Here is a 10,352-nt window from a genome sequence, read left to right as displayed (position 1 = left end):
AGTTCGTGGATTATCTAACCCTCAGCTGATCCACAGTACTAATCTGAGTTGACCCATTGTATTAAAGCTTTAGTGGAACAAAGTCTTACTTCTTTGGCTGATTTTTCTGTGTTTAAAACAAGGCTGGCTACTAAGAAATAAGAATTCATATTTATTTATATTTCTTAGTACTATTAAATATTTTAGAAAACAAAATTTGTATAATCAAATATTTAAGGAAAACGGAATATAGATTTTTGATACAACATAAATGCTTTAACACGTTTAGCAAAGAATCACTATAATTAAATTTCAGATTTTCCTTTTGGGATACCATCATTCTTATTCCACTGATATCAACAGAGAGAAACTAAATGAGAAAAAAAAAATCAATAAATTGTAATATACAGGTATGCATAAAATGAATTGCTATAACAATAAAAGTTTATATAAAAATATTGTGGGGGGAAAAAAACTTATGACAGAGTAATAATAAATATAACACGTTAAACATTGCTTGTATATCGATCTTCATAACATGTTTACTGTTATCATGTTAGAGAAAGTAAATAAAGATAAGGATCAAAGAGACCAAGATGCAGGTTGTGCAAGGATAGATGGAAGGTGGATACAGGAGGTGAAAAGAGAGAGAGAGAGGTTGATTATTATGGAGAGAATGATAAAATGCAGTAAAAGTAAGAGATCAGAAAACAGAGTACAGAGAAAGAGAGAGAGAAAAGAGAGTGATGTTGGAAGTTTTTTTTTCACTTGGTTTGAACTATAATAAATTTAGTTTAATCCTTTATCCAAGTGTAAACAAATAAAGTTTGCACCTGAAGTATCTTAAGGGCTGAGGCAACTCGTGGTAAAGGTGGACCAAGCGCTCATCACTCCTTGTCTTAGTATCTCCCATAATGCAAAGCACATCTCCTTGCAGACATGTATAATACTATGCATTAAGGGAAGGGCCACTACCCAGACCGGTTTCAACCTTTATTGAATGTTCAAGTACAGATCAAACTCCAAAAACTCAGCGTTGTTCTCCTCGGTAACAGGCTTACCTTACCACTGAGAAGAACTCTCTCAGAACCGGTTGGCTCTACACTGTGGCAGGCTTACCCCACCACCGAGCAGAGCCACTCAGTTGCTCATATCTCATCCCAGGGGTAACGGTAACAGCTGTGCCTCAATTAACTTTACAGGCTACAGCATTGCCATTCATTACCCCCCTCCCAGGACCTGGCTGACAGCAACAGCAGAGCCTCAGTTAAGACTTCATGGGCTATAGCATTGCCATTCATCACCCAAGCTTCCAACCAGTTTTGACCTTTATTGAGGTCTCGTCAGTTGGAGCCAGACTCAGAGGTGATGATACCAAGTTGGAAGCAATGGAGAAGTCATATTTATGAGTTGCCAAAAGATGTCTCACCTTTTTATTAAATTACTCTGGATTTAGAGAAAAATCTTGGAAGTTTTTTTTTTCTACTTGGTTAGACTATAATAAGTTTAGTTTAATCCTTTATCCAAGTGTAAGCAAACAAAATTTTGTTTGGAGATACTAAGACAAGGAGTGATGAGAACTTGGTCCACCTTTAACACGAGTTGCCTCAGTACTGAAGATACTTCAGGCGCAAACTTTGTTTGCTTACACTTGGATAAAGGATTAAACTAAATTTATTATAATCTAACTAAGTGGAAAAAAACTTTCTCTAAATCCAGAGTAATTTAATAATTTAAATTAAAGAAGTATAGTGAGGCTTTTTGTCTCAAATTGTGCTGTAGTTGTGCATTGTATGGATACAAGTGTCCTTCAGTGGTATTATTGTTAACTATTGTTAACTTTTGTGACTGGATCTCAATCCCGTGGATTTTTATCCCTTCATCACTCAGGAGTTGGTTAAATGAATAAAAGATTATCGAGCATCTGGCTCGCCCAATTTAGGGCAGTGTGGGAGCGCTTGTACCCACGAGCAGAGCTGCTTTCAGGTGCTTGTATTTCCACCTGTCGTTTCCATCGTAGTTGGATGACTCTTGAAAGTTGATTGGGGTGAATAGCTACTTGTGTGAAATATATAGAGGCAGTTCCATGGAGAAATGTGAGAATATCCAGTATTATACATTATATATGCATGCACATATAATATATAATTTCACATTTTCTATTATATATGCATGTGTTTGAAACCCCTGTAAAACCAAGCTTGATAAATTAACTAACTTAATTTACCATGCAAGATTTTACAGTTTTGACTTAGACAGGATAGACAGACATGCAGTGGTATCAAGGAGAAAGGAATTTATGTGGAATTATAAAGCAGGTGATTATAATATTCTTAGAAATCAGCTTTAGGCAGTTCCATAGATGGAAGAATTAAAATGGTATGATATTACCAGTACATGGGAACTAGTGAAGAAATATTTCTTAGCAGTAATAGCAAGTTGTATACCTCAAGTGAAAAAAAGAGAACAATTTGGTTTAAGGTAGTTGACAAACAATATCAAATGAGAACTTCAGGTGAAAAAGTATCAATGAGATATAAGGAGACAGGTGGAGAGCAAGTACATGAGAATATAAGGCTCAGGCCAGGAGTGTGACTAGCATAGAGACAAAACATATGAGAACTCATTTTCCCTGAGACCAAAGGAAAATACTAAGGAATTCTTTTATTATGTAGTAAGTAGGAAGAGGAATTATTGTGGAAGAATGACATTGTTAGACAAAGATGGGAGTGGAGTAGTAACTGATGTAAATGACATACTGGAGTTCTTTAATGATCACTTGATTGGGATATTTCATCCTGGAAAAGTAGGTTTTCATGCTAAAGGGAGGAATTGGTAGGGTTCAAGGTTTAGAAGCGCAAAGGAGAGTATGTTTCAAATACTGAGTACTCTTGGTGTCAATACAGCAATGGGACCGAATGGGATTATGCCATGTGTTTTGAGGGAATGTGCTAAAGAACTGATAGCTTCATTGACTTGGCTTTTCAGTGAGAGTCTGGCTATGGAAAAGGTGCTTAAGGAGTAGAAGGAGGGTAAGACAGTACCATGGCATGAAGGTGATAGTAAAACAGAAGTGTGTAAGCAGTGGCATAGCTACAGCTTTTGCCACCTGGGGCGGTCCCTGAGTTTGTCACCCCTCTTAATACATACCAAAAATATTACAAAAAGTCAAAACGACATAGGGAAAGAAATTAAAACACTATGTTTAAGTTTATTTTAGTTGTAAGTATAGTTGGTGAAAACTAATTATTAATTAAGTAATAAAATTACTAAGTTAACATAAATAGAAGAATCGCCAAAAAATAAAATTGTGTCTCACGTGAAAAGTGCTACCAGGGGTGGAAATCCCCCTCTGCACCCCCCCCCCCCAGCTACGCCACTGTGTGTAAGTATGGACTACTTTGTATTCCTTCAGTAGTTATGATTTTGGAAAAATTAGTCAGACCATATACAGCATTGGGCAGATGAGGTTAATGCTATCTGTGAGAGTCAGTATAGATTTGTTAAGGGTTACTCATCTTTTAATAATCTGATTGCCCTTTATAATAAAGTAACAAGAGCAGCTGATGAGGGGAAAAGGCATATACAGCAATTTTTTTTTGGATCTTACAAAGGCATTTCACAGGATGCTACACAATAAGCTAATATTTAAGTTATAGCACATGGGTTTAGATGTCAAGTTAGTGAACTGCATTGGGGATTAGCTGTCTGGTAGATTTCAGAGATTGGTCTATGAGAAAGCAATATCAAGGAAGCAGAAGGTCTCAAGTGGAGTTCTATGGGGGGGGGGGTTCAGTACTAGGACCTATATTGTTTATGCTTTACATCAGTGATATTGTCAATGGATTGAAGAGTGATAATCAACTGTCTGCAGATGATGTGAAGTTGGGAAGAGTTATTAGTTAATTAAACCAGGCAATTAATGGTTTCCTGGTTTAATTCATTTAAATGTAAAGTCTTGAAGTTTGGGAGACATTGATGGGAGGCTGCATACTTGGTTGAGATTGGAGGAACAGTATTAGAGGAAGTGGCAGAGGCAAGGGACCTTGTGGTGATGCCAGAGGATTATTGCAATACTGAGGATAATGGCCAGCAGAGATAGAAGAGTTGTGATTCCATTGTATAAAGCAGGATTTCCCACACCAGTGTTCCAGGGAAAGTGAATAAGTGTTCCGTGATGTCAGTGATCAAGCCGTGTATTTTTAAATATGGAAGTAATTCGGGAAAGGGAATACCACTGTTTATGATAGGTCATAAAAATTGAATGCAAGCCAATTACAAACAATGGGCAGAATATCCTCTGTTCTCAAAACTGAACAAAATAACATCTGTGTTGCAAATGTCAGTGACCAAGCCGCATAGATTTAAATTTTAATATGAATAAGAGACAAGGGAATTTGTTTAATTTTGGTGTTAAGAAATCTCTTATTGAAGGTGTTTGTAATGCAACAGATAGTGATTCATTCTCCTCCAGCCTGCAAAGTGATCTTCGCGATGTACAAAAGGAGGGGAAAACTACCAGCACACTGGAGAAAAAGTCTGCATTCATTCATAAGTACTTATAATAATATTATAAATTTTTGGTGATCAGAATGGGATATGTCAATGAAAATCAGCACAAATTAATTTAATTATGTTGGCCTGAGGAAACTACAATATGCTACAAGATTGATAACTGATTTAAATGTAATTTTATATTTGTCAACATGTCACACCATATACATAAGTATACTAATACTCTTTATGATTATGCCATAATTAATTATTAATACATTACAAAATAACCAAGGTGTATTGGTTATTTTGAAAATTTCAGGATTTGTGAAGTGTTCTGTCATGGGAAAAATCTGGGAAACGGTGGTATAAAGCCCTAATCAGAGCACACCTGGACTACTGCTCAGATTTGGTCACCAGGATTTGAAGGGGATAAATTAATATTGGAATGAGTGTAGAGGCAGATAACAAGATGATATTAGAACTATACAATATTAGTTATGAAGATAGACTGAGAGAATGTGGACTACAAAGTTTAGTAGATAGGATAGATGATATGATTGAGACATTTAAACTGTCGAGAGGTGGTTATAGGTTGTGACTGGGGAGTTATTTTTTGTGGTAGGAAAAAAAGGAAGGAGCAGAGACAAGGGCCTATCCCTGGAAGTTGTGAGCAAGAGGATATTGGTTTCTTTGTGTGAAGGAAGGTTGACCCATGGAATGCATTGCCTGATAGGTGGTGAGAACATGAATGGTGAATGAGTTTAAGGAGCGCTTTAACAGAGAAGTGCTATTTAGGATGGGCCTTTCACAATGAGTCATGCGACTCCACAGAGGTCCTGAATAATCAAAACAATAATTGTTATGGTTATTACAAAATAAAGAATGCAATAGAAGCAACAAAAGGTTTCAGATTATGGATTTGGAGAGAGCCTTAGAGGTTGTTATTGTGAATGAGAGATCAGCACTGCTGCCAAGTGGCAATAGCAATTATGAAGTACTGATAGTTGTAGCCAAATTCTAATCCTCACATTCTTGATAACTACACCATATGTGGAACTGAGACAGACATGGATGTTCAATGAGCATGAACAGCTCCCTCATCAACTAAGACATGCATAACATTAAATAATGAGTTATGGGGAAACCTGATTGATAGAGCATGTAAATTGGGTATAAGAGACACAGTCAATGTACAGCGGTATACCAAAAGTCAGGCAAATAAAGTAGCAGTGAAACTGATGAACAGCAAAATCAGGCAGTGGTGCTCTTTGGAATTGATATGGAGAATATGTAAGATAGCAGGTAATGATCAGATGCATAAGAAATATCAATATGCGGACTAGGAAAGTGACAAGTGGTACGGAAAGAAAAGCATGGTTTGAGAGATTGGCTCAACAGGCCAAAAGAAATTATTATTATAATAACAATCATCTTCATGGATTCTGAAGACTTATTGTGGGAGGTCCACACCAACTACAATGCTTACTGTACTTCTTAAACTTGTTCACAGAGAGAACACCGACTACCACCTCTAACAACCCACTTCATTCGTTCACTGTTCTCTATGCAAAAATTCTAATCCTCACATTCTTACTAACTTTACCCTTTGTTCGCTTTTGTCTAGTCATGTATCGAAAAATTTCTCATTATTTACTCCATAAAGCTCATTTAGTAATGTATATGTTTCTATGATGTTCTGATTTTTTTGCCTGTCAAATAAACTTCTTAACTTTCAGCATATCCTATTATTATTATTATTATTAAAACAAATATATATATATATATAATATTATTATATACAGTAATTATATCCATTGATACAATTGTATTATATCAATGGATATAATACAATTATATCATATATATTGTATATATAGAGTGTAAAAAATGTAACAAACATTGTAATAATCCTCATTGTGAATATTATAATAATATACGTTGTACACAAGTATTATTATTATTTAAAAAACATTATGTATGAGCAAGTATCTATTATGCACAATCATGTTCATGTCATGTATGTAATTTATCTGAGAAATAATAAAATTATAAAAAAAAATTATTATTATCTGACACCTCCAGGGAGTTCAAGGACTCATTGAGGGAAGGCATCTGCTCTACAACTCCATCTCCACCATTCAATCACCAACTGACTGCAACTACGCCAATGCTATCTACCCCAACAACCACTGGTATTTCCACAGACAATCACAAATATCCATACCCATGGCGGGATTTGAACCCGCAGCCTTTTGGCTGGAGAGCAGTTACACTATCTGCTCAGCCAACCAAGCCAGCAATCCTCATAGGAGTCACTCCACAAATCAGCAACCATTTAAGGCACTCACCTCTGAATCCTCCCCACTGCTTTTGCAATGTATTCTGAACTTCTCTGTCCACCATTCACTTCCAAATATCCAGCCTCATCAATTTCCTGCAGTGTAATCCAATCAATATAACATACAGCTTTTAATCTCTTCAGCCAAATGTTACACTTTGTCACATTAAACTTGCAATCATTATGCTTTGTAGGCAGTTTTCGGTATTGAGATCACAATGTAATATAAGGAGTTTATTAAAAATAAACAATTAAAACCCGACAAGTTTCATGCATTGTAAGAATTACATCATTAGGGGTAATGGTACATAAAAGTTTTACACAACAAAAGCCTATTAATGATTGATTACACATATAAGATGTTTCTGATAGCTTCACAACTGTTAAATAATTGGTAACCTAGAATACAAATAATAAATTTATTACTGTATGCGTGTTGGAACATTGCTAGTTGTAGCTATCATGCATGCTATATCCTAGGTCCATAGCAAATAAATTTTTGATGAATGCAGATATTACTGATGTAAAATTAAGTCTTGATTTTTATTACATTGTGGGGGATTCTAAGCATTTGTGAGGCTTCATTAATGCACTAATCCACATTATGCAATATTCACTGGGGGGGGGGGGGGAATAAAATTCGGTCTATTTTTGCTATGAGAGGTTTTTTAAATGGTTCCATCCTCTAAATTCAATGCAGTTTTCTTACAGTTAATTGTAAGGATGACTGGAGCACAATCCCAGACAGAGAAGGCCAACTCAAAGCAGTTAACTCAGATAAAGCTATTATTATTATTATTATTATTATACTACACAGTGGTACTTCTGGATTTTGCTAAGGCTTTTGATACCCCATAGAACACTGTTACGCAAATTGGAGCAGATGGGAATGGATATTAAATTGGTGATATGGATAGGAGAATGGCTCAGGGAGAGATACCATAAGGTGGTGTATAGAGGAGCCGAGTCCAGAATGAGGCAGACCAGTGGTGTGCCTCAGGGCTCTGTGCTTGGGCCAATGTTGTTTAATTTGTATATAAATGATATAGGAAACGGCTTAAAGGGAGATATTCAGTTGTTTGCTGATGATGCAAAGTTGTGTAGTGCAATAAAAAATCAAGCTGATGTTGAAAGTTTGCAGGAGGATTTAAATAAGCTGGTAAAATGGGCAAAAGAAAATGGATGTCAGTTCAATGTGGAAAAGTGTAAAGTCTTGCATTTTGGGATTAAAAGATTACCAGCTGTGTACTACATAGATGGAAAGGTACTCCAAGAGATTGATGAGGCTAGGGACTTAGGGGTATTGGTAGATAAGGAGATGAAGTTCAGAGGACACATTGCTAAGGTGTCCAAGATTGCACATAGGATTACTTGGTTGTTGAGGAACACACTGACATCCAGAGATAAAGAGGTTATTATTCCCCTTTATAAAGCATTGATACTTCCACATTTGGATTACTGTGCTCAGGTCTGGTCACCTGGATTCCTTGGAGATGAGGAGGCTGTGGAGAGGGTTCAGAGAAGAGTGACCAAGTTGGTGAGTGATATAAAAAATGCTCCCTACATTGATAGATTGAGAGCTTGTGGATTGCAGAGATTGGCTGATAGGCGAAGAAGAGGGGATATGATAGAAACATTCAAATTACTAAAAGGTTTTTATAGGATTGATGCAGGGGAAATGTTTCAGCTGTGTGATAGTGATGGAAGAACAAGAGGTCATCTCTGGAAATTAAAGAAGAGTGTGGTTAACAAAGGTGTCAGAACAAGGTTTTTTGCCTGGAGGGTGGTGAATGAGTGGAATTCATTGCCTGACTTTGTTGTGAGCTCTTCATCTGTAAATGAATTCAAGAAGAGATATGACAGATATTGTTTTGCTAGTTTGGGTCTCCCGCGATGAGTCTACTGACTCCATGGAGATACCCGTAATAATAATAATAATAATAATAAAATAATAATAAATTTTCTTGTGAAAGAGTTATTATCAATATGTGACATTTTTGTTTATTGCCAGAGCTTGGTGGCCAGTAGTGGTTATGTGGAATGCCAGACCTGATTTATGCTCTCTTCTTTTTTTCAATGTCTTTTACGTGTTCAGACATGCGGATCTCTCCAGACCTTCCTGTCTGGCCGACATAAAAAATGCCACAAGAACAATGAATCTCATAGACACCTGGTGTTTTTATGGGGTGATGTGGAGGTTTTGGTGGATTCAGGTCTGGCAAAAAATGTGAATTGCTGTGAATATTTGTAAATACTTGTAGTATTTACAAAGTATTGTAGTATTTTTTAACCTTTATATCAATGACATTGATATAAAGGTTAAAAATTATAATTATAATTTCAATGTCCGTTCACCAGCTAGCCTCGACACTGGGTGTCGAGGCTAGCTGGTGAACGGACGTGCTATCGGAGAGCTCCTGAGAGATTTGTGTTTTTTGTTGATTTATTGGTGTTTTGGATTCAATTTAATGGACTTAAGTGTTTAATTTTGGTATATTATTGGAGCTTTATTAGCGTGGTTAGTGTACTAAAGTGTTTTATAACATAATCTATGTCGGGAAGTCGCCGCTAGATGAATTCGTAATGTGTAGTGTTCGTGCAAGCTCCAGATAAGATAAGTATCATTTTCAGTTATCGATACAAATTACTTAATATTGTGTAGTTTTGTTTTGTTTGCCTTGCGTATTTTAGTGCGTCTATTTTTGGTGTGTTATAATGTATAATTTGACAAAACATGTTACAGATAAGTATGGCACCTGTGCGAAGGAAAATGGCGGCCAGTAATGAAAGTTCGCCATCGTTATCAAAGAACGGTAGCATAAAAGAAATGAGTCAGTGTACTAGCTGTGAAATGTACGCTTTGCGGAGTGCGGTCGGAATGTGGTTAGATGATAATAAAGGATTGAATGTGTGTAGAAAATGTAGGGAGAATGCGGAATTGAAGTGTATTTCGGATCGTGAGTGTGATATTTTTGTCAACCTTCAGAATGAAGGAAATAGGGATATGACAAGAAACAGCAAGGTTGTACATGAAAATTGTGAGAGTGTGAATGTAGAAAGTGTGAATGATAGTATAAATGGTTTCTCAGAGAACAAAAAAGATGAGATAGATGCATTGAGTGAGATTGCGTTGTTGAATAGTGCGATAGAAAGAGCAAAACAGCAGCTAGAGCGCATGAACAAAAGTAGACTGAATGAACCAACCAATAATAAAAGGTATGACAGGAAAAATAGACGTATGAATGTGAACATGAACAAAATGAAGGATAGAGTGCTGTATGGAGACTCGTTAGCACGAGGTGTGTTAGTAGAGGATTTGACAAAATCGTACCAACCTGGTGCGACCATAAAGGATGTAACTGCGTCTATTAGAGAGCAAAAGGAAAGGGTGAAAGAAATGATTGTTGTGGCAGGTACGAATGATTTGAAAGGAGATAAAATGGAAATGATAGAAGACCTGAATGAATTGTTTGAGGTAGCAAAAGAAAAGAGTGACAGTGTTAGAATGATTAGTCTTTTGCCACGGTATGACAGTGAA

At 36.4% G+C, this 10,352-nt stretch overlaps 1 protein-coding gene across 1 annotated transcript in view; it reads right to left on the bottom strand.

Moving 5' to 3' along the window:
- Positions 1-216: 216 nt before the first annotated feature.
- Positions 217-10,352, bottom strand: part of LOC150099878 (receptor expression-enhancing protein 5-like) — a 177,095-nt gene continuing 166,959 nt past the window's right edge. The window contains exon 5 of the mRNA XM_090403508.1: positions 217-349. The gene's annotated coding sequence lies outside the window, so the exon portion shown is untranslated. The remainder of the gene's footprint in view (positions 350-10,352) is intronic.

The sequence above is a fragment of the Typopeltis vanoorti genome, chromosome 14 (assembly GCF_054136105.1).
Source record: "Typopeltis vanoorti isolate ZY-2024b chromosome 14, IOZ_Tvanoo_1.0, whole genome shotgun sequence".
Taxonomy (NCBI): Eukaryota; Metazoa; Arthropoda; class Arachnida; order Uropygi; family Thelyphonidae; genus Typopeltis; species Typopeltis vanoorti.
The sequence above is the reverse complement of the archived record's forward strand: the minus strand, read 5'-3'. Positions and strand labels throughout refer to the sequence as shown.